This window comes from Pelophylax lessonae (genome assembly GCF_965119305.1).
Source record: "Pelophylax lessonae genome assembly, chromosome: 3".
NCBI lineage: Eukaryota > Metazoa > Chordata > Amphibia > Anura > Ranidae > Pelophylax > Pelophylax lessonae.
In genome coordinates this window covers 344,122,715-344,146,127 of record NC_138770.1, presented here as the reverse complement: position 1 = coordinate 344,146,127, position 23,413 = coordinate 344,122,715, and the positions used below count along the sequence as shown (strand labels likewise).

The 23,413-nt window shown below is 44.3% G+C and overlaps 1 protein-coding gene across 3 annotated transcripts in view; it reads right to left on the bottom strand.

The window, feature by feature from the left end:
• The window catches only part of FAM135A (family with sequence similarity 135 member A), a 212,906-nt gene that overhangs the window by 149,908 nt on the left and 39,585 nt on the right, over positions 1 to 23,413 (bottom strand). For 2 of the 3 annotated variants that reach the window (XM_082249040.1, XM_082249042.1), the window contains exon 2: positions 9,760 to 9,833. The gene's annotated coding sequence lies outside the window, so the exon portion shown is untranslated. The remainder of the gene's footprint in view (positions 1 to 9,759; positions 9,834 to 23,413) is intronic. The other variant, XM_082249041.1, reaches the window with a different exon arrangement.

Genomic DNA, 23,413 nt, shown 5'->3' with positions numbered 1-23,413 from the left:
TTTCCCACAAACAGAGCTTTCTTTTGGTGGTATTTGATCACCTGTGCGATTTTTTGATCATGCGCTATAAACAAAAAAAGAGCGTCAATTTTGCAAAAATAACAATATTTTTCACATTTTTTTTATATGAAATTCCCCCCCAAAAAAATGTAAAAATCCAAATTTTTTAACATTTTCGGCCAATTTGTTTTATGCTACATATGTTTGGTAAAAAAAATTGCAATAAGCGTATTTTGATTGGTTTGCGCAAAAGTTATCGCGTTTACTAACAAAGGGAAAGATTTTTGTCATTTTTGTTGTTTTTTTTTTTTAACGCGTAATGGCGGCGATCTGCAATTTTTTTTGCGGTACTGCGACATTGCGGCGGACAGATCGGACCCTTGACTGACATTTTTGGGGTTACCAGTGACATTTCTACAGTAATCAGTGCTATACATATGCACTGTTACTGTAAAAATACACTGGTAGTGAAGGGGTTAACTTTATTTGGGAGGGAGGGGCTGTGTGTGTCCCTAGGGGCGTGCTTTCTACTGTGATTGGCTGTGGCTTGAGCTGTAAGGACACTGATCAACGGATCTACATAGTAGATCCGTTTGATCAGTGTCTTTACACCGAGGAGAATGACAGGCAGCTTGTTTACACAAGCTGCCTGACTTTCTCCCTCTCCCCCGCCGATCGCAGAGTGGCCGGCGGACATCGGGTCCGCCGGTCACACGCGCGGGGGGGGTCCGTGACCACGCGGGAGCAGGAGCGCGCCTCCGGGGGCGCGCGCTCGCTCCCTAGACCCTCACAGGCAAGCGACGTAGACCTACGTTAGTTTGCCTGTGAGGGGCTGACCGCCGACGTAGATAGTCGTGCGGCGGTCGGCAAGTGGTTAATGTGCCTGTAAAGTAGCCCATCTGTATGATGTATGTAGCTTGCTACAGCTATACTGACATTTCTAAAAGGAAAAAATGTTATTTAAACTTCCTCGCGGCTGTAATGTATTGTCGGCTCCCGACAATAAAGAAAAAAACACATGTAGGGTCCCCCCCCCCCCCCCCCAAGTCCATACCAGGCCCTTCACACTAAAATTAAAAACGGTGTGGGGTCCCCCCAACAATCCACACCAGACCCTTATCTGAGCATGCAGCCTGGCAAGCCTGGATGGGGGGGTGGGGAGGAGACGAGCGAGCTATTCCCCTTCCTGAACCTTACCAGGCCACATGGCCTCAACATGGGGAGGGTGCTTTGGGGTGCCCCCCAAAGCACCTTGTCCCCATGTTGATGTGGACAAGGGCCTTTTCCCTACAACCCTGGGCTGTGGGGGTCTGCGGGTGGGGGGCTTATCGGAATCTGGAAGCTCCCTTTAACAAAGGGGCCCCCAGATCCCGCCCCCCCTATGTGAATGCGTATCGGATACATCGTACCCCTACCCATTTACCAAAATGTGACGTCAGAAGGGGCGGCCCCAGTGTCCCCGCCCCTTGCCTATAAAAGGGCTGTCAAAGCTGAAGAACGGCATATTATTTGACATGGCCAGAAGCGAAGGCTTCAACTAAAGCATTAGATAAGAATCTAAAGGACCAATACTGTATGGCTAAAACAGAGAATTTGCAAATTCTATGATGGTGGCATCTCTGGAGACAAGTGAGTATAAGACATAGTGGCCTTGCAATGCTAGCAATAAAAAAAAGAAAACCTAAATACCCTTTTTTTTTTTTTCGTTTAGCTTTGGATAGAGAAGGTAATAGTTAAAACTCCTGTTACAGGAGTAACCATCATCAATGTTCATATGGGGAGATTTTGAGTAGCGCTTTACAAAAATAAAGGCAGTTACACTACAATTCAATACAGGAGGAGTCAGAGGGCCCTGCTCATTAGAGCTTACAATCTAAAAGATCTATTTGGCAGTTTCACAAAACAAGAAAAAAGGCTAGCATATCTGTCTATCAAGCATCTGTGAAATCTGGTACCTGTGACAATTTTCCCTACTGAATTTTAGTGGTATTTTGGTAAATATTACAAAGACTACCCTCTTGCAAATGCTAGTGGTCAGCTTTTAACCCAACATAATCTGTGTATAATTTGTATAATTCAGTATACCTGAACCTATCACACCGCCATTCAAGGTGGGAAGTATGAGGGCAGCATCAGAAAGAAAAGAAGCTTCCTTACATACCGTAGCAAGCAAAGCACTAACCAATCTGTCAGTATTGCGTGGTGTGAATGCTTTCAGGAAAGTCTCACTACATGGTAATACTATGTTATGTTACAATTACACTGCCCTACTGCATATTTTTAGCATTTCGATTTAGGAAATGCAAATCAATTTTTATACAAAACATTAAAAACGAGAGAAAAAATACCATCTGTTTTCAGGCTGTATAATAGAATATCATTTCACAGATGGAAAACACTGTTCAAAAAAAAACTAGCCAGGACTTTTGTATTATATGAATATTGTTGATCATATACAATGAAGCTAGTGACCAGCTTCTCTGGACCACAAGATGTTCTGCAACCACATACACAATAGAATGAATCAGGACTTCACCTCTCTGTCAGGCTAACAATAGTGTCCTAAACATTAATCAACCGGAATACCCATCAAGCTGCAATCCCTCGGAAAAAAACAATAGAACAGATGGGCATGTGTCTCAAATGAAAAGACTATTTTTTTTTTCATTCAAGCAAAAACACAACAGTGTACCATATATTTCTTTTATTTCATCACCAAGAAATTCTTTCTAAATTAATTTTGTAAAATAACCACATATTTGCAAGAGCAGTGGCCAATGACAAAACATCTACTTATGCTAAAATGTTAAACTAAGGGCATATCTAGCTCCCCAGATGACCCACTTCACCATGCATGGCAGAGGTCTATAGTCATATGAAGAGTTACTAAGTACACCTTCTGGAGCATATTACAAACGTTACACTTATATTTAGGATGTAACATGCTCCAGCTCCTACCCCCCTGCCCCTGTGACAGCAGGCAGAGGTTCTTCTCCCTGCACCCACTGTCACATTTCAAAACCCTGTACTACCACATCAGTTCTCAGCAATCTGAATTATTAAAACTACAACTCCCATCAGCCACCATAGCAGATGACAAGAACACTGATAAAAGCCCTCATAGTTCTACGAAACTTCCTTTAGCTTTCAAACTGACAGTCTGTACAGAGGTATGGGCAAGAAAGCTGGAGGCAGTGTCTGCAGAAGTCTGATTGCGGGTGCAATGCTCTGCAATCTCTGGTGAAAAATAAATGCAGCCTTTAACCACTTTAATACAGGGCACTTCCCTCCCTTCCTGCCCAGGCCAATTTTCCCCTTTTAGCGCTGTTGCAGTTTGAATGACAATTGCGCGGTCATGCAACACTGTACCTACACCAAATTTATGTAATTTCCCCCCACAAATAGAGCTTTCTTTTGGGGGTATTTGATCACCTGTGGGTTTTTTCCTTTTTGCTAAACAAATAAAAAAAGACCGAAAAGTTTGAAAAAAAAAAAAAGTTTTTTTGTTTATGTTATACAATTTTGTAAATAAATAAGTTTTTTCCTGCACTGATGAGCACTGATGAGACTGCACTGACAGGCACTGATGAGGAGGCACTGATGGGGTGGCACTGATAGGCACTGATATGTGGCACTGATAGGTAGCACAGATATGCAGCATTGGTGGGCACTGATAGGCGGCACTGCTAGGCACTGATAGGCGGCACTGATAGATGGCACTGATGGGCACTGATAGGTGGCACTGATGGGCACTGATAGGCGGCACTGATGGGCACTGATAGGCGGCACTGATGGGTGGCACTGATAGGCGGCACTGGTGGGCAATAATGGGCACTGGTGGGCGACACTAAAGGATGGCAATGATGGGCACTTGTGGGCAGCACTGACAGTGCAATGGGGGGCTCCCTGAGCCCTGATTGATATCCCTGGTGGCCATAGTGGGCATCCCTGGGGTCATAGTGGGCATCCCTGGTGGATCTAGTGGCATCCCCCCCCCCCGAGGGTCTGCACTGGTACTCAATGATCTGATTACCAGTGCCGACCCCCCCCCTGTCAGGGGAGCCGCCGATCGGCGCTCCTTTACTCGTGCCAGGCACGAACTAAGGAAAGCCGATCAACGGCTGTTCCTATTTACTATGTGACCAGCCGTGATTGGACACAGCTGATCACATGGTAAAGAGCCTCCGTCAGAGGCTCTTTACCGAGATCGGAGATGCAGGGTGTCAGAATGACACCTCGCATCACCGATCGGCGCTCTGCGCGCCCCCGGGGGGCGCCCAGAGCTGTGTTATCCTGCCGCCGTCATATGACGTCCGGTCAGGATAACACAACCACATTCCCGCCGTCATTTTGTAATAGGGCGGGAAGTGGTTAAACCAGGGGTGCTCAACCTCTTGAATGAGCAAGGGCCATTTCAGTGATTTGGTTGGGGGCCACAATGAAATGAAATGAAATGAAATGGTTTAGAATAGCATAATGAACATTTTCCTCCTGCAGCCACTGAATGCCAGCTGGAAGGAGAGGAGGAAAAAACGTATTTCAGCGGTTGTACCAGGAAAATGGAGGGTAATCGGTTCCTGTATATGCCACCCCTGTTGTCCAAGTATAAAATGGAATGTGACAGGAAGTAGAGATGGGCTTGGGCGTGCGAGTTCGCACGTGCCTGATTTTGCCAGGAAGCTGACACTGCATTCCGCTAATCACAGGCACTAAAACATTTCCCGGTCTGTGCAGCTACGGATCGGGAAATGTCTCACTGCCTGTGATTAGTGGAGTGCAGTGTCAGCTTCCTGGAGGGCATGTTGTAACTCGAACACGCCTGAGCCCATCTCTAACAGGGAGGCTACAAGGGGCGGGGTCACCATTCTGACCCCTTCCGCTACATCAGTGGTTGGGGTGTGTGGTAAAAACATATCTCAACTGAGGGGTTTTACCACCCTCCCCCCCCCAAACCACAAATGTAAAATTAAGTCTTACTGACCTGAGCTCCCTAGGAGGTTTATTTCCTGCTGATGCGCTGCAGTTTACCCGGATGTGGTGCACGTTCTCAAAGTGCACCAAAACTCCTGAATGCAGGAGTTTTGATGTGCTTTCAGAAAGTGCACCACACCCGAAAGATAAAATAGAAGTCTATGGCAAAGCACTGCTAATTCACAAGTAAGCCGCAGGTGCACTGAGCTATGTGAAAGCAGCCTAATAGTTGTTAACCCCTTTTAAAGGTGCGAATATGCCCATTGAAAAAGCGTAGTGTGTGCCCTTTAATAAACAGACCTTATTTTCCCTCTTCCAGCTTCTGCTGGCATCACTCTCCAGGCTGCTAGAAAGGACCAAGTCAAAGTGCACTTGATATCACTCCGCCTGGGACAGAAAACGGCACTACAGAGGCGGCGCAATGTACTCTGATGCTCTGAGATGGCTATATCATGATCAACAGGTTGCCGATCCTGGGCAAACACTTCTCTGGTTTAAGGTTGAGGGCCACAGGTTTATCACCCCTAGTATACAATGAAGGTTTAAAGTGGTTTTAAAGGCTAAAGGTTTTTTACCTTTATGAATTCTATACATGAAGGTAAAAAGCCTTCAGTATGCAGCTCCCCCACAGCCCCCCTAATAATTACCCAAGCCCGATCGTGATCCAGCAATGTGCACAAGAGCAGCTGCTCTCCCAGGTTTCTGCTTCCTCATTGGCTAGGAGACAGCAGCTGGAGCCATTGGCTAGGTTTACACTTGTGCGGTTTCTCACACAGCAGAAATATATACAGTTCTTTTCACCTATACTTTCCAGGAGACATAATGGAAGTCCTTGGTGGTATAGCAATTAAAATGAAAATATTGTCTTATGACTTTTCAGATATATATTAACAATAGAGACAAGCTTGGTAAAATAATGCAATCAATGTGTTTTAATGTTTACATAGTTACATTTTACTGATCTCTCTCACATATATGGGTTGGACTGATTGAAACCAATGCACTGCCTGTGTGGTTGATATCTTAACAGTTGCTAAGAAGAAAGGCCCTTTGCTTGCCTTTATCTGACCCTTGGGGCACTATTAATCCCACTGATATGAGACACTATTCTGCCCTTCCCCAGACACCAACAGTGGGGCACCATTTCTCCTACTGACACCAACAATGGGGCACTATTCCTCCCTCTAATACTAAAGATGGGACACGGTTTACTCCCACCGATACCAAAAAAAAAGTCTATTCCTGCTGGCCACAGTCTGGCCCCCCTAAATTCTGAAAGACATTAAACTGACCTTTTGTTTAGAAAGTTTGGAGGCCCCGTGACATGGAACATGTAAAAATGTTAAGCTACATAAAAATGACTTCCTACTACCAATAGCACTAATGGAGAGTGGTATCTGGCTTTCCCGGTGCTCATTATCTATGATCAACATTTTGTTACATGACAGAGTGCAGAGTCAATGGCCCAGGACGAGGGTGCCAAGGCCTGATAGGCAGGACATTCTGGTTACAAAGGAAATTTTTCCACCCACCATAGAAACTGGCAAGAGGAGTCTTAAAGCAACCCTTTCAGTCTCTTAAAAAAAATCCAGTAGAAAGCTCCACTCAATATTTGCATTACTAAACCCATTTTTGGTAAAAATAAGAGAGCACTTTCCTCAGTTTACGTTCATCTTATAACTTGTCATGGCAGCAAGATTTCTCGAATGTTTCAGAAGTAAAAAAAAGGCTGTGCCCATTCTTCTGAGAAAGAATGGGAGGATGTGGTGACTCAGTATACCAAACTGATGATATCTGCCAGGGATAAAATTTGTCCAATTCAAATTTCTACATGGGATATCTTATACTCCTCGGAAGCTGCGCTGCATGAACCCAGCCCTTTCCACACTTTGTAAAAAAAAAAAAAACCATCAAAGTACCACCAGTACTTTTTATCACAGGTTGTGGAGTTGCCCACAGGTTTATGACTTCTGAAAACAAATCACAACCAGGTTGGCCAAGGCACTGAATTTAACATAATACCAGATCCTCTTGTGTTACTATTGGGTATTTAGGACACCCTTTCTATTCAAAAAGATGGTACAACTTTCTTATGCATCTTACCACACTAGAAGGGAAATTCCCCTCAAGTGGAAACTCTCCTCTATCCTAGAATGATTGGTGCTTGGCTCTTTGAGCTGCACCTACTGTGCATCAGTTGGAGCAGAGGTTTCCCAGCTAAATAGGACAAAATTCTCCTAACGGTCAAAAGTGCTTGGATTGGTGACAAATCCTAGGTGGTTATCAGCTATAAGAGTTTTTCCCCGTTAAAGATGAAAAAAAAAATAAAAAAAAAAAAAAGGAAGAAGAATGTGGTGGTTGTGTCAAGTAAATATTTCCCAAATCCCCAAAACTGTCAAGCCTCAAAATTGTGTGCACCCAAGAAACAGCAAAAAGTTTTGGATTTACTTGCAAGTCTAAAGAAGTGATCCGCTGGATGTAAAGCTGCCTGAATCCCTTCTATGTGAAAACGTATGTAGCCCCAGTCTGGGGCACACACTGGACTGCAGCTACACAGACCAGGCTGTCGCTGACAGTGTCACACCTGCTGCAGCCACTCATACACAGCCAGTGCTGTAGCTAGTCTTCCCTTTCTTGCCTGCCAGGGAGGAGAGGAGGGGAGAGAGACAAAACACTGGACATTTCTAGGGATGTGTGCAGCCATAGAAAGAGCTGAAGGAAAGCCCCTCCCACCACCAGGGAGAGCAGAAGAAACTTTAATATAATGCTGTGCATCCTGGAGGAGGACAAAGCCTGGGAAGAGCAAGGACTTGTGGGAGATGTTGTTCCCAGAGAGACAGAGCCTGTGCGGCAGTTTTGCTCTTTTGACTCACAGATCCCAGCATTACCAGTGCTTTGCAGAGGAGGAAAAGGAAGAAATTAAGAGTGCAAATCATGAACTGGGATGCTGACTAAATGATTTGTTGCAGTGTCGGGGACGCAGAGATGCAGAATTGCTGCCATCTTCAGGTCGTGAGATTGCCAGGTCTGGCTCCCGCCCCCGCTCATCAGCGGGGAAGCCAATGCCTGTGTCAGGTGGCTCTGATTGCCGCCTGACACCTGCGATTGTTCCCCACTGAGAGAGAAGGACGGTCGGCTGTTGTAAACACAGCATACCGTTCTTCTCCCTGGGATGATCATAGAGATCATGTGATCCTGCTATATAGGATCACATGTCCCCAAAGTTAGAATCACTCCCCTAGGCTCACATTTAACCCCTTGATCACCCACAGGGTTAACCCCTTCCTTGCCAACGGCATTATTACAGTAGCAGTGCATATTTTTAGCACTGATTACTGTAGTAATGTCATTGGTACCCCCAAAAGTGTCAAAAATGTCAGTTAGGGGTCCAATCTGTCTGCCGCAATGTCGCAGTCCCACAAAAAAAAAAAAAAAAAAAAAAAAAAAAAAATCGCAGATCGCCGCCATTACTAGTAAAAAAAATTAAAATTAAAAATGACAAATCTTTTACTATAGTTAGTAGATGCGATAACTTTTGCGCAAACCAATCAAAATACGCATATTGCAAATTTTTTTTACCAAAAATATGTAGCAGGAAAATTGGCCTAAAATGTTAAAAAATTTTGATTTTTAAATTTTTTGGGGGAATGTCACATAGCAGAATGTGTAAATTTTTTTCGCTTTGTCGCTCTTTTTTTGTTTATAGCACAAAAAATAAAAATCTCACAGGTGATCAAATACCACCAAAAGAAAGCTCTATTTGTGAGAAAAAAAGGACGTCAATTTAGTTTGGGTACAGCATCGAATGACCATGCAATTGTCCGTTAAAGTAATGCAGTGCCAAATCACAAAATATGGCCTGGTCAGGAAGGGGGCAAAAGAAAACATATTGCTTAACGATTCTCGGATGTGAAAGCTGAATTTGTTTTCTTTTTTAGACTTTTCTTTCATCTGGTGATCTGGCCAGTAAGTCTGTTTTTAAACAGAACAAGCTCTCCTCTAAATGTAGCAGTTTAGTGTTGAGACAAACCCATTTAACATTGACAGCAGTGCCTACAATAATCAAGTTTTTTTTTTTTTTTTTCCATTTAAAACCTTTATACGAAAAAGAAAACTGTTGTGTAACTGCAGAGTTAATTGGACTTTGGCTTCAGAGTTAATTGGAGTTTGGCTTCAATTTGTTATTGTATCTTACTCCACTATATACATCTAAAGGGCCATACACATTATAAGATTTTCTGAAGACTTTTTCCTTCAGACTTACCTTTTCTATGTAGTGCAAGGGCCTGCCGGATTGCATACAAATTGAAAGTGTTTAGGTTTGACCTCATATTATATGGTTTTGGTAAGTCTAAAGAAAAAAGTCTTCAGAAAATCTTATAGTGTGTATAGCCCATAAGACTCCCATCATCCCAGACTGAAAATACTTCTTTCCAAAAGGTGCCCCTGTGCTCCTTCATCCAGAGTGGGGGCTCTCCAATATAAGAGGTGTGTTACTGGCCAGACCATCAAGTAAAAACCAGAGGGGGGGGGGGGGGGGTGGGTCTAAAAATAGAAAATAAACTAAAATTCAGCCACCTCATCCGATTGGTAAGCTGCAATTTTATTACATTTTTGGTTTTAATCATTTTTTTTCACTGGCATGTGTAGCTGCATAAACTACACTAGCAAACGTGTGTCCTAAACATCACACATGGCATTACAGGATTAACATTTTTGAATATTGGTTGATTCAGAACATCGACGCTAAATTATTCAAATCAGAAAAGATAAAAATGCAGTTCTTACCTCTGACGAAGGAGTTTCCATTGCAGTTCATTTCCAATTATCCATGCTTGCTGCCATAAGCACATTGTCTGAACCTCGGAAAGCAAAACAGGAATTCCTTACTATTAATATTTCATTCCCTTTCCATTCTTCTGAGAACGCATGCACACACACTGATCAATGAACACTAAAAGCATTTGCTTCCTGTCTTTCCCTCCCGGTAGCCTGCAGCTCTTTAGTATTAGGCTACATTAAAGGATGCCTCTATATTCTCTGCTTCCAACAGCATCCTGTGACATGTTTACCCATGTGACAGTCAACCTAGTCTCAGGTCATTAAAAATCCACTCATTCTCTGGCTCAGATGTATGGTTACATTCATGTCGTCACTGTCTAACATGACTTTTCAGAATGCAATGCTGCATTTTAAATATACACACAATATGTAAAATGTTGATCTTTGCAGGGAAAATATACACAATGAGCATTACTGTGACCATGGCGGTCTTATTGAATAAGGCCTATGTGCACATTATTGTATCCAAAAACACACCAGATTACAATTTACCGTAAACCCATGAACAAATTGAGGAAATGGGATTGGTTGCCATGGGTAAGGCAGCGCACACTGTTAAAGAAGTCAGATAGTCTATATACTTCTATACATTAGGGAACTGTATTTAATTTACAAATATATTCTCCCTCCATTGCCCGCTTTTGTGATTTTAACAAAACGCAAAGTTCTACATATTAATAATATACAATATAAACAATAAGCTTCCATATATTGCAAATTATCTTTTATAACACAAAGAAAACCCTCATACTGGCTTATTGATTCAGAGAGGCCCTGCAATTAATAAGCCCATTTAAAGCCAGACCTTGGCCAATTTCCAAATTAGGTCCAACCGCACTTCATTTGTGTGCTCAGAAATTCAATTAGCAGGCCATTATACTGATCAATATTGATTTAATTCCCCGCCCAACTACAGGAGACGCTGGTCTCATCAAAATCTCTCTTAACAGGGGCTATTAAATGAAACTCCCATTCAATATTACTTGAGCGTGCTTTTGTCTAGCCATGCTATCACCTCTCTAGAATGAAGTTTTGAAAGGATTGATGGAAGTCCATTGACTTGAAGCAGCAACGGACAGATGCACAACTATACTTGTATTTGCCATCATGAAAGAAACATCAACTAAAAGATTTTTTGATTTCATTAGAGCTCCTCCTTTTTCTAAAGGTTGGGGGGGGGGGGATCAATGGTAATAGCAACCTACAACAGCAGACGACAACGCCCTTGTGTTCAGGGAGAAGCGCTGTGCATGCAAGCCTGAGCAAATACCGATGCAGAAGCCACTGGTGTTTACCCGAGCAAGGCCACATTCAGTAATTCACTGTATTGGAGGCTGTACTTGACACATACGGCTCCCTGGGTTTCAGAAAGCACTGCAGATTTTACGCTTCATAGCATCTGCTAGGTGTCCAAGTCCTAAAGGGGCTTAAAAATCAGTTGAATCTTCTATTTATTCTACTGGCCCTTTGCTTTCAGAAAATATATAGTTTGGGGGGGGGAGGGGGTCTTTTAAAAACTCTGAAAGTAAAAAATGAAAACTTCCAGATTTTGAGAGAAATTTTGTTCTTTAGGCTCCTTTCACACGGCCGCTCCGTGTGAAAGGTCCGCTGCGGGACTTTTTTTTTTTTTCTTCCACGGAGCGGATGACATTTCTGTCGTCCGCTCCGTGTGCCCGCATATCATCCCGTCCGTTTGCGGATGATATGCGGACATAATGTATGTCTATGGCACTGCGGATGTCAGCGGATAACACCGCTGACATCCGATTTTCCTTCCTTTCCGTGTTTTACACGGAAGAAAAAATGGGTTCTGTTCCATTTGTAAAAACGGAACAGAACTGAATGGAGGAAAATCGGGTGTCAGCGGGTGGTATTCCGCTGACACCCGCAGTGCCATTCACTTACATTATGTCCGCAAATCATCCGCAAACGGATTGGATGATTTGCGGACACACGGAGCGGCCGTGTGAAAGGACCCTTACAGTTGTGTATTTTCAGTTGTCACCATTTTGCAAAAAGATGCGATTAAAAATTTACAAATATTTGTTATTTAGTAACTCAATACAGGTTAAGCTTTTATATTTACACAAAGTATTAACCGCGCTAATGGAAATGAAAACAGCAGCAACTTCAAGTGTGATCACACCCTAAACAGAATCTATATAATAAGTCTAGCGCGACTTATTATATAGAAGCTTTTATATTTAGTAGGAATTTAGCAGGAATTTTGTGAAATATGCTGTATTTTGTGAAATATGGTATATACAGGGTGTCCGACACCCTGAACACAGGGGAGGCCACACAATGTCTTCACTCAAATGACAGTCAGAGACCACCTTAGGAAGGAATGATGGACAGAGGCAAAGCATCACCTTATCCTTGGAAATTGGGAGGCTTCTGTAGAGCTGAAAGCACCACATTAAGATGCCAGGGCGGCAACAGAGCCCGCACTGAAGGAACCAAATGTCCGACAGCCTTAACACAGGGGAGGCCACACAATGTCTTCACTGAAATGACAATCAGAGACCACCTTAGGAAGGAATGACAGACAGAGGCAAAGCACCACCTTATCCTTGGAAATCACCATAAGATGAAAAACAGGATCACGCTGCCAGTTCAGACACCCACCAAAGAAGACCTTCTGGGGAAGAAAAAGCAGGGAAACCTCCAAAAAATTTGCAAAGGGAGGCTTCTGTAGAGCTGAAAGCACCACATTAAGATTCCAGGGCGGCAACGGAGCCCGCTCTGTGGGAACCAAATATCGGACACCCTGAAGAAAAGTACGCACCAGGGAGTGTGTGGCCAAAGGACATTGGAAAAAGACAGCCAAAAACTGATATCTGGTCCTTGATGGCACTCAAGGCGAATTACCGTTCAACCCACTGTTGAAGTAAGGTTAAGATTTGATCCACTGAGAAGGAGCGAGGATGAACCCCGAGAGTCTCACCACACAATGTACGTCTTCCACACATAGGATGATACATCTTCCTAGAAGTAGATTTCCTAGCTTTTAACAGCGTAGGAATCAACCTCCATTCTTCAGCACCTGGCGTTCAACAGCCAAGCTGTCAAAGCCAGTGATTGTAAAGCAGGATCAAAGATTGGTCCTTGGGACAGCAGATCCTCCCTGAGAGGAAGTCCCCAAGGAGCATCGGCGACCAGCCGTATCAGATTGGCACCCCAAGACCGGCGAGGCCGGAATCCCTTTTTCCTGGATCCTGCACAGGAGTCATGGCAGAAGTTTGAGAGGCTGGAATGAAATCGGTCAGCCCACCCTAGAATGCTGGCTACTTACCGAGCCGCCAGGACACTTCTTGTGGCCCCTTGGTGATTGATATAGACCATGGCCATGGCAATGTCCGAATAAATTCGTACCGTACACCCCTGTAGATGAATTGTCCAATGAGCAAGACAAAGTCTGATTGCTCGGAGTTCCAGTACACTAATCGGCAGTCTGGACTCTGCCAGAGTCCGGACTCCCTAAGCATGTCTGTGCTGAGGACGCCTTCCCACCCAGACAGTCTGGCATTCGTGGTGACAACCATCTAGTTCAGAGGGGGGGGGGGGGAGGATTTTCCCTGTCGAAGTGCCAGAGAACGAAGCCACCTCTAGAGACTGTGGATCCTGACCAATTTTACCAGAATCTCTTCAGCAGAGATCTTGTGTGGAACTGTGTAAACAGACCACCTCGAGGGTGGACACCATCAGGCCCAGCACCCGCATGCAAATTAATTGTCTCCTGCAAAGTCTGGAGAAATCAAAAGGAGCCGCATCCAAAAAGGCATCACAGATAAACTGTAGCCCCTAGACCAACTGATCCACAATGCTCCACAAAGACAGGGCGGAAGTTGTTTCCCCTTCAGGTCCTGGCATAAAAGTTTAGCCCACTCGGTCAGAGTTTGCTACACCAGAGCAATAGTAAATACTGGCCTGGGTGCCAAACATATGGTGGGCCAGAACCTCCACCCTCCTATCAGCCAGGTCTTTAAAAGCCGAGGACTCCTCAACCAGAATTAGGGTAGCTTTATTTAACCTTTAAACTGGCGAGTCCACTACAGTTGGGACCGTCCACCTTTAACACAGTTATCCTAATAAGGACACCACAAGCAAAAGGGACTCGGACAAGTAGGCAGGGTACCCTGATGGTCCTGCAACACTAAGTGTGGCAGGTGTCCCACACAATAATGGCGGCAAGGCTGTCATCCATATATGAAGCACCCCTACAGCGCCATCCCCTTCAAAATGGCCTAGCAGGCCGCATGCCAAGGTATACATTTTCATGGAGGCCCAGCCATAAGTGCACGGATTCTCAGCCCGGAAGATGCCCAAAGGAAGAGCGGGGGCTTCAGCTAAATGCACTGGGGCTGCTCCTTAACAGAGGCGCCTGACTCGGCCACATGGCCTAGTACGTCGCAGCCTAAATTTTTGGGGGCACCGAGCCGATTTGACGTGAGCCCCAGCGGAGCCAACCAACCAGGGGCTGCGGAGGGGGAAGGCGGATGCCCAATTGGGAGGCAGTGGTTTCAGCCACCCTCACAAAGTTTCCAAGGAGCAGGCCACAAAGCGGCGGCCTAAATTTTCAGCCGTATCCGGCCGCGTGAGGCCGGTTCACGCAGATGTTAAACCATCCGCTCCCCAGCACAACTGCCGCAGGGAGCCCAGGTGACATCCCTGCCCTAGTCATCAACCCCCAAGGTGGCAGGGAACCCTGCTCAACCCTCCGTTTGCACACCAGGAAAACTCGGTCAGCAGCAACTCCAACCAGCCCCCCTTAATAGCATGTGGCAACATCCAGCTCATAACCACACCCAGTGAAAGGGGAGGGGGGCGAAAGACCCACAGTAACCACCAAAATTTTAAAGGGGATGGGGGGAATCCCAGGGCAGGGCCCACGTCTACCCCAAAACCCTCCAGAGGTAGAGGGGAGACAGCTACTCACCCCACCAGGGAGCAGGGTGGGCATCGCTCTGAAAAGGACCCAGCTCCATCGTAATGTGGGTGCTTTCGGCCAGGAGGAAACAATGTGACTCAGGCTGAAGCCAGTTCGTATGCGATATTTAACTCGCAGGCTAGCCCTGTCCAGTGGGGCTTTGTTGCGGTCGAACTAGCGTGGAGCTGTGTTCTGCATGCACTCACTGGCACTTGATTGTAGATGACAGGAACAAAATAATAAAAAAGGAGAAAAAAATTCCATTTAAAAAGAAAAAAATTGCCAGGACCAGAGATCCCAGCAAGGTCCTGACTCCTGACTAGGCAGAAAAGAAACTGAGCGCCTAGTTGAGAGTGGGTGTATACCCCCGGGACTGACCAAAGGCCTAGTCAAGCTTTTTCCAGCCTAGTTTCCTAGGGGGCAGTATAACCCAATGGTTAAGAAGAATCAGGAGCTGTGTCTGTCAATGAATGAAAAAGAGAAATATGTGGTTTGTTTGGTCTTTGACAAACTGTGAAAGCTGCAGAGGGAAAAATAAAAAAGCAGAGGAATAATTTCAAAAATGGCTTGGTCAGCTAAGTTAAAAAGTGGAGCACCGGGCCTGGCAGCGAAAGGGTTAAACATGATTTCTCTTTCAGAGTATCATCAAAAACTACATTTTTGTTGCAGGGGATGCTCAAAATCTGACTTGTATCTTAGTGCAGATTCAGGGAAAATCAGTGAGCCAATCTCATAAGCAGGGAATGACATTTCTGGGGGAGCATTCTGTACACCACACTTCCAGGTAGCCATATTGCATTTTACAGATAATTACAGCACTGCAGATTGAAGAAGGTAATTTTTAATACCATTTAATTACAATATGACTTATTGTATTTTACTTATTCTATAAGCTACGTTTTTTTTTATCTTTTTTGCTAATTGGTGTTAACCTTTAAGGCCAAATTTGCACTTTGGCAAAACAATCCTGTTCGAAAAATCAATGTCAGCGTATCACAACGGCAGATAATTTGTTAATTTGGCTTGAATGATCTCTCCGTGCCCAACAAAGTGGTTAGGTCTAGGTTAATGACAAGTACCAAATGGCATATAAACAGGATTATGTTTTTAGGCATCATTCACATGGATGTTTGGAGGCGAGGAAGAATTTGGTGTGTAAATATCCCAGCATTTTCACACATCCAGAGAGCCACATGTGGTATGTACAGCCGCTCATAGAGATGAATTCTGGCGTATCTGCATGTGTGGGAAAATGTCAGAACTTTTTTTGCCAGACCCCACGTGTGCCTTCAAACTTCTGTGTAAATGAGGCTTTGATAAGCTAATCATCAGAAAAATGCTAGTGTTAACAGATTTGTTCCCAGCTACTGACAAAATGTGTGGTAGAGACTTAAAATTAAAAAAAAAAAAAAAAAGAATCCTTTAATGGGCTAATTAATGTAAGCTATATTATCTAAATTACTGCACACTCTGTAAGCAGGAAAAGACACTGCGCTTGGTTCATTGACAAAACTGACCTACAGGATTTATCGGTAGTTTCCTCATTTTGTTTTTTCCTCCCTTATGATCCGAGGTAGCGCATGCCCCAGAGCACAGGGAGTTCATTGTAATTTTAACTTGTAAAATAAAGATTGCATTAGCCAAAATCGATGAATCAAATATTTTGCTATGCAACTACACTTCAGCATATATCAAATGTATGGGGTAAATGATTGACAAAAGGATAGTGCAGTTTTCTGCTAAAATTGCACTTGACATACTACTACTACTTATAATTAAATTTGCACCAATGCTTCACAGACATTAAAAAATAAATAAATAATATTAATTGAGCCACAGATTCCTCAATGGATGTCAACTGCCTCTAGCAGAGCATGCTTTCTTAGCTACCAGATATGGGCACAGCTGCATTCATTAGTAACTGACAAATGAACACTCTCCATGCCTAAAGTAAGCCCTACCCACTCCTGGCACCAAAACTCCACCATCTGTCATTCCAATGCCAAATTCCAGAGCCTCTACAGCAACTGAGCTAAATATGAGGAAGAAGAAGAAATTGTCCTGTGTAGACCTTGGGCCTAAGATCCACAGGGATACAGGTATCAATCCCCAAATTAAAACATGTGTGTGCAAACCCTACAAGGTATCGGCCTTTCTGCACCAGTTACATTAGGTGAGCATAAGTTAAAGAGACCCTTTCACCAGGCCATTCATTTTAACAGGAAACTTCTCATAAGAATATGTGTGCGTGCAACATTTTTGGCATGCTATTTACATGTAAATCTTCCTTTGTGTAGGCATCCCAAACCTCTGAACCTCCGCTGAGTGCTAGCAAGGAACATCGGTCAAAGAAAAAGAAATCATGGAAAAGACATGCTGCGAATAGGCATTAAAAATACTTGAAATGCATGTGCTTTTACCTGCAATGCTATGTATGTTGGTGAAAGGGTTTCCTCAAAATTGACCTAAAGTCTAAAAATGCAACGGACGGTTTTGTTTGTAATGGTGGTATTTGATCACCTGTGCGATTTTTATTTTTTGCGTTATTTTTTGCATTATAAACAAAAAAAAAAAAAAAGCGTAAATTTTGAAAAAAAAAAAAAAAAGAAAGCTATATTTTTCACTTTCTGCTATAGAACATTAGAACCAAAAAAAAAAAAAAAAAAAAATCGCAATAAGAGTACTGTATTGTGATTGGTTTGCGCAAAAGTTATCACGTCTGCCAACTATGGGAAATATTTATGTCATTTTTATTTTTTTTAGTAATGGTGGCGATCTGCGATTTTTTAGCGGGACTGCGACATTGCGGCGGACAGATCAGACCCCTGTAATTTATTACACTTTTGGGGGTACCAGTGACATTACTACAGTATTCAGTGCTTAAATATGCACTGTTACTGTAATAATGACACTGGCAGGGAAGGGGTTAACAGTGTAGGTGATCAAGGAGTTAAATGTGACCCTAGGGGAGTGATTCTAACTGTGGGGGGCGTGGCTTCTGAGATGACCACAGAGACATGCGATCCTATATAGAAGGATCACATGAGCTCTGTGATCATTTCAGGGTGAAGGACGGTCGGCTGCGTTTACAACAGCTGACCGTCCTCTCTCTGCAGGGAACGATGGCGGGTGTCAGGTCGGAGCCGCCTGACACACACATCAGCTTCTCCGCTGAAGACCGAGGGCAGGAGCGCACCGCCGGCAGCGTGTGCTCGCCCCCTAGCTCCTCCTAGTCGAGCGATGTAGACCTACATAGTTTTGCCTGTACGAGCCAGCCTGCCACAGTAAATATAATGTAAGCGGTCAGGAACTGGTTATATTCAACAGTTGGATGCTTTATTTGCCACTACTTTCCCATAATTATGTTTAAAAATAATGCAATACAATACTATTGATGTTTATAAAAAAAAAAAAAAAAAAAGTACATTTTCAAGGTCTCTGTATCAGGTCATTAAGATGGACAAAAAAAAAAAAAAAAAAAGGGAGGAAAAAAGGAGGGGCAAAAATGGTTAAAAAATTTTGTTTGTTTTAATCAAACCCATTAAAAGCATTTGTTAGACCCCCCCACCTGGCCGGTCACGTGATCACCGGGAGCCGTTCTGATATACGGTAAAGGTGAATTTTTTTTAATAAAAACACAGAGACAGGAGCACTTGTAATCAGGGTACAGAGAGGATTCTATAAAAAGTTGTATAAGTGGGTTAACAACCACTTTAATTAAAGCTTAAAAAGGTTGTAAACCTCCAACGAAAAAAATTAAAACCTGAAAAGAAAAAGGCATAATGAGCTAGTAGGCATTGCCTACTAGCTCGTTATGAAATACTTACCTTAGAACGAGGCCCTTCCAGCGGCACCCGCTCACTGCTGAGACGGCTGACATGTTCGCCCGTGTTCATTCCGGGTTTGCGTCATCTGCTTGGCCAGAGCCGCTATGACGTCACTCCCGCGCATGCACGAGGGAGCCGCTGTTCACGGCACAGGGCTCTGAAGGAACGGCACGGCAGCAGTTCCTTCAGAGCGCATGCACCAGTTATGTCACTGGCTGCATGCAAAGTAAATATCTCCTAAATGGTGCATGTTTATGAGATATTTACAGTAGGGTGGTGAGGTAATTGGCGCTGCCTAAACGTGTAGTGGTATATGGAGTTCTATATAATACAATAAGTCACAGTTCAATCATATACAAATGTGTAAACAAGGTATAAATTACTATAAAGTGCAATGATGTAAACGATGAGAAAATAAATAAATGAATAAATAAAAAGTGCTTGGTGAACTGTAAGTAGGGCTGGGCGATAATGCGATATCGATATATATCGCTATAGTACCGTTTTCGATATCAATAACGATAACCGGTTCGATACTTGAAAGTACTTTTTATGCTCTGGGGGTCCAGCCAGTTCGTAGTCCGCCGCACAGTAACCACCTAACTCCCCACCCAGTAACGGACCACCGCCTCGCGCCGCGCCTGGATGGGACGTCAGCTGCGGGCGCGCTGTGATGATCGGTACAGAGAACTCCCCCGGCCTGGATGTGACTTCAGTCAGCTGCCGGGAGAGGAAGCGGGCGGTGCGTACTGGCCAGGGGCTGTGATAGGATAGTACCTATCCTATCACAGCCCCTGGCCTGTACAGACGCACAGCCCGCTTCCTCTCCCGGCAGCTGACTGACGTCACATCCAGGCCGGGGGAGTTCTCTGTACCGATCATCACAGCGCGGCGCAAGGCGGTGGTCCGTTACTGGGTGGGGAGTTAGGTGGTTACTGTGCGGCGGACTACGAACTGGCTGGACCCCCAGGGTGTGGGGGCTGGCTGCACAAGGCAGCATAAAAAAGTTTCAAGAACTGTCTGTAATAACTGGCTGGACCCCCAGGGTGTGGGGGCTGGCTGCACAAGGCAGCATAAAAACATACTAGTTTCAAGAACTGTAACAATTAAGAACTGGCTGGACCCCCAGGGTGTGGGGGCTGGCTGCACAAGGCAGCATAAAGTACTTTCAAGAACTGTAATAAGAACTGGCTGGACCCCCAAGCCACAACCCCGGATCCTCTTGTACCATGCCAGTCACCCTGCATTCTCCTGCACCATGCCAGTCACCCTGCATTCTCCTGCACCATGCCAGTCACCCTGCATTCTCCTGCACCATGCCAGCCACCCTGCATTCTCCTGCACCATGCCAGTCACCCTGCATTCTCCTGCACCATGCCAGTCACCCTGCATTCTCCTGCACCATGCCAGTACCCTGCATTCTCCTGCACCATGCCCGCCGCCCTGCATTCTAACCCTAGGGTCCTTATTTTAAATGGGTAATAAAAAATATCAATATATATCGATATCGACCGATATGAAACACTGATATCGTGATACAGTTTTCAGCCATATCGCCCAGCCCAAACTGTAAGTGACCAAATAAAGTGAAAAAAGTATCGAGAGAGCTATATAGCGGTCATTAAGGAGTGTAAACATAGTAACAATAAAGCAAATAATCAAGTGTATCAGCAAAAGGCTGATCATTTAAAGAATCAGTGATTCCAATATAAGTGGGTATGGAAAAAAAAATGTATGAATATATATAAATATCAGAAAAGGTGAACAAGTGCAAAGATGTCCTGGAATGGACAGGTGAGACTAGAAAATGGCCAAAAAACTATTAGTGGTGGTGAATAAATCAGAAAGAGTGATTAGGTGCAATAGGTCCTACCAAAAATTGGTAAAAGGACCCGTGAAAAAATGCAGAAATCAGAAAGTTGGCCAAAAAAATACAAGATCGCAGAAAAGTGGCAGACAAGTCCATAAAATTCATAAAATGATTGGAGTGTCAAATTGATGGGTGACTCTTGAGGTGATCCAGGTGCTGGGTGCCGGGTGAGGAAACAGTGCTCTCCCTTCAATTTCTCCCGCACTCACCAGAGGTCGGCACCCCTGCAGGGGTAACCAGCGTGTTGGCAATAGGGTATGCCCTCAGTAAGGAGTTACCCTGTGTGCCGATCACTTCAATGGTTAATCCTGAATCATCATTCACATATGTATTAGTATTCAAAGAGCCTCAAGTACGGTACATATCCATCAAAAAATATCCATGTACAGGAGAAAAGAGCCTCATATAGTGAAGTACTATTTAAAAATATCTTCCTTTATTGTAAAATAAGAGTAGTACTCACATTTAAAACAGGTAAACAGGCAAGCAAATGTGTTAGGGACCGCAAGACCCTCTTTCGCGGTAGCTCCCAGGACACTGTGCGAGCCAACCGCCGGATCTGCGTTCCAGTGATGCGGAAATGATGTAGTTATGGCCTACGCGTTTCGTTATCAATGACGTCTTATCATAGGCTAACCTTTAGGTAAATTTACAGAGGGAACTTTACTTCCTCAGAGATTGTAAAGGTAAGAGTGAAAAAAAAAAAAAAAAAAAAAAAAACACACAACACCCACGAACATGCTCTTCTCAGGTCCCCCACCAATGCTCCTGGCCCCTCCTCCCTATCCAGTGCCCCCATGGGAAGCCTGGGGGCACTCGTGCATGCTCGCTCCTGAGCCCCACTGCTGCGTCCATTGACACAGACATTGGGACTCTCCTATGAGACTTTGTTGCAGAAAAACACAACAAAAGTGTACAAAATTAAAACGGAAAAAAAAAACACAGGTACCTGGTAACTTTTTCTAAGAAGTCTTCCAGGGCAGCATCTGAGAGATAGGCTCCTACCACCTGGAAACACAACAGTCCACCATTATAAAAATGTCAGTCATTCCTGTGTGCTTCAGTATTAGTAAAGCACCAAAGGAACCCTCAGTAAGCTTATGAATCCGAAAAAAAAATGTTGTACTGTTTGGGGTGGGAACGAGTGCTGCCCTGAAAGACTTCGAAAAAAAGAAAGTTACCAGGTACCAAACTCTGTTTTTTTCTAATGGTCTTCCAGGGCAGCATCTGGGAGGATGTATCAAGCAATACTTAGGCCCCTTTCACACATGCTGTCCGTTTGTCCGTTTTTCATCCATCCGTTGATGGATGAAAAACAGACATCAATGTATCGCTATGTAAAAACGGGTGACAACGGATGATCATCAGTTAACATCCGTTTTCATCCGCTTCCTTCAATGTCCATTTTTTGGAACGTATGAATGCCCTATTTTTCATCCGTCAAAAAAACGGATCGGACGAAAAACGGATGACAACGGATGAAAAACGGATGACAACGGATGAAAAACAGATAACTGACGAAAAACGGATGAAAAACGGATAACAACTGACGAAAAACGGATAACAACTGACGAAAAACGGATAACAACTGACGAAAAACGGAAGATCACTGATGAAAAACGGATGGAAAACTGATACATTTTGACGTGACTGAACTGATAAGCTGAACGGACCGTATGTGTGAAAGGTGCCTTACTAGGGAGGGGATAAGGTCTGTTGCACAAGATGCGACCAAAATGTCTGGTCCTGACTGGACAGCTGGTCGATGCGGTAATGCCTGGTGAAGGTATTTAAGCCCTGCAGATCTGTTGCCCCGGACATTTCTGTGCTTGAGGATGCCCAAGCTCTGGTTGAGTGGGCTTAGACACTGCTTAAATTAAAGATTCCTGCACCTAAGTCTCTCTTTTTCCCTTTGCCCCCTCTACATCCTCTCGTCATTTTTTGTTTTGTTGGTATTGTGGAGGTGGACCTCTGTGTTGCTCTCTTGGTCTCCAATACTGTGGAGGTGCTCTGGGAGATCCCCAATAGTTGCCCATCTTTGCCCTGAATGGTCGGTTGGAATGCTTTAAGCGCCTCCTCCACGGCTTTTAATTCCCTCATGTTTGAGGAGGCTTGGGACCAATAGGGGTTCCATTCTTCTTGTACGCAGCGATCCGCCATATGAGTTTCCTATCCCAGTTGCTTTCGTCTCGCAGTGATCCGCACCAGATCTGTCTGCGTCCCTTGAGGTAAAGCAGTGGGCTGAGCCACTACTGGAGCATTCTCTTGACGAGGAACCAAAATAGTCGTGGATTGGTTGCCATCCAATCAGGCCAGAATGTAATATTGTGGAGGCCTCATATGAAGCTGTGCCCAGGTGATGGCTGAATTGAGGATCGCCATTAGTCCCAACACCGCCATTCCCCGTCTGATGGTGATGAATTTGGCCCCTATCAGAGATACTATAGCCTCTGATTTTCTCGACCTTTCCCTCAGTTAGGAAAATCTTGGTTATTTTGGCATCTAGTACGTAGCCCAAGTACATGACTCTCTGGCTTGGGGTTAATTGTGATTTTTCTGCGTTCACTATCCAACCTAAGCTTTGCAAGTAAGAGATGCTCGTGTGCAGATCGGCTCCCAGGCGCTCCATTGATTCGGTGAAGAACAGCAGATCGTCTAGGTATGGCACCATGCCTATGCCTTGCTGTCTTAGGCTTTTTTAGGGCTTCTGACATTTTCAAGAAAATCCTGGAGGCATAAGAGACTTCGAAAGGTAGAGCTGTGTACTGCAAATGTTGATTAGTAGCCGGGCCTTGGACCGCAAATCTCACGTATCTTTGATGATTATTTATCGGCACATGTAAATATGCATCTTGCAGATCTACAGTAGCTATGAATACTACCACCGGAAGGATATTACTGACCGAGTAGATGGACTTCATCCTGAATCTCTTGTACTTTATCTTTTTGTTGAGTGGGTTGAAGTTCAGTATG